This window comes from Aptenodytes patagonicus, chromosome 9 (genome assembly GCF_965638725.1).
Source record: "Aptenodytes patagonicus chromosome 9, bAptPat1.pri.cur, whole genome shotgun sequence".
Classification (NCBI taxonomy): domain Eukaryota; kingdom Metazoa; phylum Chordata; class Aves; order Sphenisciformes; family Spheniscidae; genus Aptenodytes; species Aptenodytes patagonicus.
In genome coordinates, this window is record NC_134957.1 from 12,322,828 (window position 1) to 12,328,827 (window position 6,000).

The 6,000-nt window shown below is 60.2% G+C and overlaps 1 protein-coding gene across 1 annotated transcript in view; it reads right to left on the reverse strand.

Annotated features, from left to right (window-relative positions):
* The window catches only part of FRMPD3 (FERM and PDZ domain containing 3), a 69,717-nt gene extending 64,317 nt beyond the window's left edge, over positions 1-5,400 (reverse strand). The window contains exon 1 of the mRNA XM_076347185.1: positions 5,339-5,400. The gene's annotated coding sequence lies outside the window, so the exon portion shown is untranslated. The remainder of the gene's footprint in view (positions 1-5,338) is intronic.
* Positions 5,401-6,000: the final 600 nt, after the last annotated feature.

Sequence of the window (6,000 nt, forward strand, 5' to 3'; positions counted from 1 at the left end):
TGCTACCAACACCCACTCCCCCCCACATTAGGGCCTGCCTCCACGCTGTGCTGCCTGCACTACAAAGGTGCGTGCAGTGCAGGCAGCTAGGCAATGGGGACCTTGAGCAGAGTGCCATGACTCCGGCTGCTGCAAGCACTCTGCCACCTTTGAGGGACAAGAGCCACTCTGAGCCCTGAGGAGACGAAGCCAGCGAAGCCCCCACAGCCCACGGGAGCCCTCTTCCACCTGCTCCCCATTACCTGGAGGGAGACAGCTCGAGAGCAGCAGCACACTTTGTCTTTTCCCGAGCAGACACGGCAGTGAGTGATCTCCCCTGTCACACTCCCACAGCTCCACCTGCTTGGAGCTGAGCCTAGTCCCACCGCGCTTCCCGCACGTGTCAGCTCACAGCCTGTACCGCCAGCCCGGGGAGCGACACAAAGCAAAATCCTCCCTGGCAGGACAGGTCCAGCCCATCTCATCCATCCTCCTCTCCAGCTGGCCCCTCCGGGCAATGCTACAGCAGACTTCGTTTTGCCCATCTATCCCAAGTCTCCCATGTGAAGAATCCCTGCAGGGTCAGTGACCTTTGAGGAGACACCAAATTTGTGGGCAGACATCTGCACATCTTCTCCTAAGGAAGGATACAGCATCCTACCTGCAAACCAAGAGGCAATGCAAGTTGACAGAGGTGTTCGCATCGCAACGTCACGTATTAGGAAGAAAGCGGCAGAAGCTCAAGAGTGGTCAAGGCAGCACAATAGTGCTGGATAGACGTGAAAGGGTTCATACCCAAAGACCCTGGGGTGCCTCACCTTGCTCTCCGATGGGGAGCTGCATCTTCCTCACGCGGACACACACACATGTCCCCACCTGCGACAAGCCATTTCCACACATTACACTGTGCCTTTCACCACCGGGACCTGGCACGGGGCTTGTCTGCATGTGTACGTATCTATCAATACAAAACCAGGCTTCCTAGGCAATCAATAATGCTATTTAAGAGATAAATCTCACTATTGACTGGCTGCAGAGGCCAGCTCCTGATTAATTTAAAAGAGAGAGAGAGAGAGAATGGCAAGGGAGCTCAGAAGTGTTCTCAACATCACTGGGCATCAGTCCTGCATGCTCAGTCTGTGCAGGTGGGGATGGATTGGGCCAGGGATGGATTAGGCCACCTATCTCTGGGTTACAACAGGACAGGGCCGTGCAGGGACCCATCTTCTAAGGGGGATGCAACTCCATGCCAAACACCTCCGTGACCTGAGACCAGAGCCTCAGGTCTCTTTAAACCCAGCAGGGACCACAACGTACAGCTAGGCAGAGACATGCTGATTTTTACACAGTTGAGGATCCGTGCACCCTTGGGAAAGAAAAGGCCCATCTGTGAATGCGTGCAAGCACTAGCTGTGCCATGCACAAATTAAAACCGGACATTGCGTTCCCTGAGTCCAGCTGTGGCTGTGCCGGATTTGAGGCTCCTCTGCCATCCCACACCCAGCCTTGGTGTTTTGATCATAACTTCGAGTGGGTTGAAGGGGCTTGTTGGCTGCCAAGTCCTCAAAGGCGGCTCCTGGCCACCATGTCTCTGTCCTGGCTGCAGAAGTCTCTGCTGTGGTGCATGTAGGGCCTCCCGCAACACACCTCCAGCCCTCCATTTTCAGGAAAGGACAATTCCCACCAGAACAGGTCAGAGCAGGGAATGAACAACAGAGCTCACCCAGTCTCGCAGGGGAAGGCTGTGAAGGAGCCACCCCTCTCCTCCCTGTGGAGGACAGCCATCCCTTACAAGCATTTGAGGGAGAACGACAGAAGGGGAAGCACCGCTGAACCCAAAGGATCTGCCATGCCAATAGACTGCCACTGCACTGCCCAGAGATAGTATTTAGCCAGATCAGAGATTTACAGCCCTCCAAGCAGCAAGGACCTGAACAGACTCCCAGCAGGAGCCACAGAAGAAGAAAGACTGTTTTAGGTAGGCTGGATCAATTGGAAAAAGATGTGTCCTTCAGCAACACAGGAGCATCTTCCAGCCCGCAGTGCCTGAGGCCACCACTTCCCTGAGCTGCATGACTTGAGGATGGATGGTTCCCTTCCATGTTCCCAAGCGTTTCTCCCTGGCTGATGTGGATCCGTGTCTCTGTCCCCTAATTTCAAAGCCAGAGCAAACCAACAGCACTGGTGTGGCAGATGGCTGCCGGATGGGAAGGAGCACGTCCAAACAAGCCTTGCTTCTGCCAGGGAGCAAAAGGCCCCATTACATCAGCTCATCTCCCCCCTCCCATCGCAGGCTCTGAGACATCACCCGGCGATGTCACAGCTGAGCCCTGGGAGGGGAAGGCAGCATTGAAAAGCATCTCAGCCTGGGGATATTTGGGCTGCTTTCTGCCCCACGGCAGGAGAGATGGGAGCTGTCCTGCTGCCCCAGGCCTCAGCAATGGTGGGGGGCTCATTCGGTGGAAGACCCCCAGATGATCTGAGCCTTGTTCCAGCCAGGCTGGAGGCTCTTCAAGGCAGCAGCCGACTTGGTTGTTATATAAACACCTTTTGCACTACAGAAACATGGTGCTTGTGGGTTGGAGCTGCCCTGGCAAATGATACTGAACTCATGGGTATGTATCAGGAGAGAGGCTTGCTGCTGATTTCAGCAGGAGGCGGGGAAGGACCAGCGCTAAAGCAGAGCTGGGGACTTGAGGCTTTGTCCTTCAGTGCCAGGGAGCAGCCGCCAAGCAAACGATAAAAGCATCTTCCTGGTATCACAGGGCTGCGATCGGAGGCAAAATCCCAGCTCTGCAGACCTGCGGGCAAGTCCCAGAGCCCAGCTTCCTGCTCACTCCCAGTGCACAGGTTAGCTCCCACGAGCTCAGGCGGTCAAGCAAAACATGAAGGCGGCTGGTGCAAACAGTGCCTTATCTCCCAACTGCTTCCTGCTCGGGGACTTCTCCTGTGCTAGACTGGGCTTTATGCTTTTAGGCTTCAGCTCAAAGCTCGAACTAGCTTACTTCAAGACAGAAATGAGCTCCAAGAGCTCGCTACAAGCACACTGTTGTTCACTGCAAGCATCAGGCCACCCTCCTGCCTCAGGAAGCTTGAGGCCAATGGGTCCCTGGCCACCTTAACTTGTCGGGAGGCACCTCTTCCCTTCCCCGGCCTTATCTCCAGCACCCTGCTCCCCGGCTTACAGAGAGAGAGACGAAGCCTGAGCCCGTTTCAGTTGCATCCCCAATGTGCTCCCCCCACCCGCCACTGTACAAAGAGAATATGGTTTTGCATCTGCTCCACAGCCCCTTCCTTAACAAGCGATGCCAGTTCCCCTGTGCTGGGAAAGCCTCCCAGGAAGCCAAGTCAGCTGTTGGCAGCCAGTGGCATTGGCCCCCAGGATGGGATTGGGGAGTTCACACTGGGACAAGCTGCAACAGCCGGGGCTGCTGCAGGGACAGCCCTTGGTGCCAGCAGTGCCAAAGCCCCGGGAAGAGGCAGACATGCTCCGACCATGGGGCGCCAGCAGCTTGGTGCTAACCACGTGGGAGCACCCAGCCAGCAGCACCCCATGCCCCCTTCATGGGTGGGTCCTGCGGTGATTGCCTGCAACAATGCTGAAGTTGGGGCTTTGAAGCGGTGCTGCAGCACAATGGTGGCTGTTGACATGCCAATCAAGTGGCACATTGAACTGCCAAACCAGGAAAGCAGCCACACTACTGGAGATGGACCCACGCCAGGGTGCCCTGGGGGGCTGCGTTTCCTCGAGGGCTCCTGCAGCAGCATCGCACAGCCCAAGGAGCTCAGCTGCTCTTGGCCGATGCCCTCACCAAGTGCCAGGCACTCCTAGGTGCACACAGCCCCTGGAGCCCGCTCCTCATCCCACCGCAGCCCCTGGAGCCCACTCCCCGCCTCACTGCAACCCTGCACTGTTGCACCCCGGCTCCAGCCAGTAACTGTTTATAGACACGAGCGCCAGCTCGTCCCCACCGCTCCGGCGGCTGCGTGGCGATAGCTGCGCTGGAAGGAGGCAGACAGCGTGTCAGCAAATGCAAGGGAAAGTTCAGCATCAGGGGGGTGAGCACAGCAGCAGGTCCTCAACAAGCAGCCAGAGAGCTGCTGCTCACACAGGGGCATGTATGAGTATGGAGGGCTGCTAAGCATAAAGAAGCACCCTGCCTGGGTCTCTGCCCAGAACGGAGGCAGTACCAGCCCTCCTCTGCCCTTAGCACAGGCCACAGGCTCAGCCTCCCTTGGGCCTGACCCAGAACCGGTCTTGCCCTCGAGGCAGTCTCGTGTCACGCACGAGAACACACATCCCAGCCCGCCCTGGTGCAAATCAGCTTTTCTCTTCTCCACTGTTCCCTTGTAGACATGGGGAAACTGGGGCACAGGAAGGTGAAAGGCGGCACACAGCTCACTAGTCATGAGAAGAGAAAGACGCGAATGTTTTCAAATCGCTCTTCCCCAAAAGCAAGCCACGTCTCTCTACCAGTCCTGCTGCTGACAAGGAGGAAAACTCATCCCATCCAAATTGCTCTAGAACAGGGAAATGAGGGAAAAAAACCCAAACAAGCCCCAAGGCAGGATCCAAGTGCATTCGCCTCTGTTCTTTCAGCTCAGTCAGCCATGATCCATGACGGCGACTGCCATGATACTGGACTAACACCGAGAATGTCGCCACCCGGGAGAGTGCCAAGGTGACCTGGGGGGCAGCGGTGGAGCTCCCTGCCCTGCGCCCCACTTTCTCTGCTCAGCCTTGCCCTGCCCAGGCCCCCCCAGGATGGGGAAAGCCATCTCAGGTGAGAGCGGTGCTCAGCAGCACTGATCCGATTCAGACCATGCGAGCCCCTCAAACCAGATTCCTCCTCCCATGCATCATGGCGCGCACCTCCTGCAGATACACCGTTCGGGGGCCACCGAGGCTGCAACAGGGAGATGAGGCAGTGGGATGGCCGGGAAGGGGATACCCCATCACCACCCTGGCGCCTGCAGATGGCCACATGCACATCTTCAGCTGACCCTGCGGCCTGGACTCTTGCAGAAGGATGAGGCAGAGCCCTGCTCCAGCACCTCCACGCTACCGGCGGCTTCTGGGCACCCAGAGTCCGGGGAGCTGGGCATCCCCCCCGACATGCCATGGGAAACACGGAGCCGCCTGGCATTAGGGTGTTAGAAAGTGCCGGGGAGGAGACGGCAGGCCTCCTGCCTCCTCGCAATCACCTTGCTCCAGCCAGCGCATCCCCGGAGGGGGAAGCCAGCTAACTCCCGCGAACTGGCAGCACCCCAGACGGAGCGCAAGACCGACGGGTCTCCCTGCCGCCGTGCCCCGCAGCATCCCAGCAGGCACCCCTCGCCCGCCGGGAGAAGGGCTCACCTGGGTTCCGCCGCCGCTGCTCCCTCCGTAACCCCCCGGAGCCTCAGGCGGGCGGCGCGGCGGGCGGTGCGGCGTGGCGGGCGGGCAGGGCAGGGCATCCGCAGCCCCCCGCCGCCGCCGCCCCCATGGCCCGCCGCTGCCGCCGCCCTCAGCGCTCAGCCAGGGCCCGCTGCCTCTGCTGCCTCCGCCCCGCAGCGCCCGCGCCCGCCCCCGCCATGCCGGCCCGGCCCCGCGCTCCCCGTTCCCCCCGGCCGGCCGGCGGCGGCGGGCGCTGTGCGCGGCTCTGCGGGGCGAGGGCGGGCGGCGGCGCGGGGCGGGGCACGGGGCGGGCGGAGGCGGGCGGACCCCGCAGCCCCCCTTTTGGGGGATGCCGGCGGGCATTGCCCCCCTTTCCCTTCCGGACGCACCTGGACGGTCGCCTTCGGTGGGTACCGAAGGACAGGGACTCCATCAGCGGTCACCGAAGGAGCCCCTCGCCCACCTCCTCACGCCCTCCGCGGCGTGCGCTCCTGCCCGCCGCCAGCTCCATCCCCAGCCGAAGCATCTCTCCGATCCCTCCTGCTGGGTCTCCCCGCTCCAGCCCCGCACCGCTGGAGACAGCCCAGGCAGTCCTGCAGGCAGAGCGGCAGGCAGTCACCACAAACCTCCACTCTGCTCCCTTT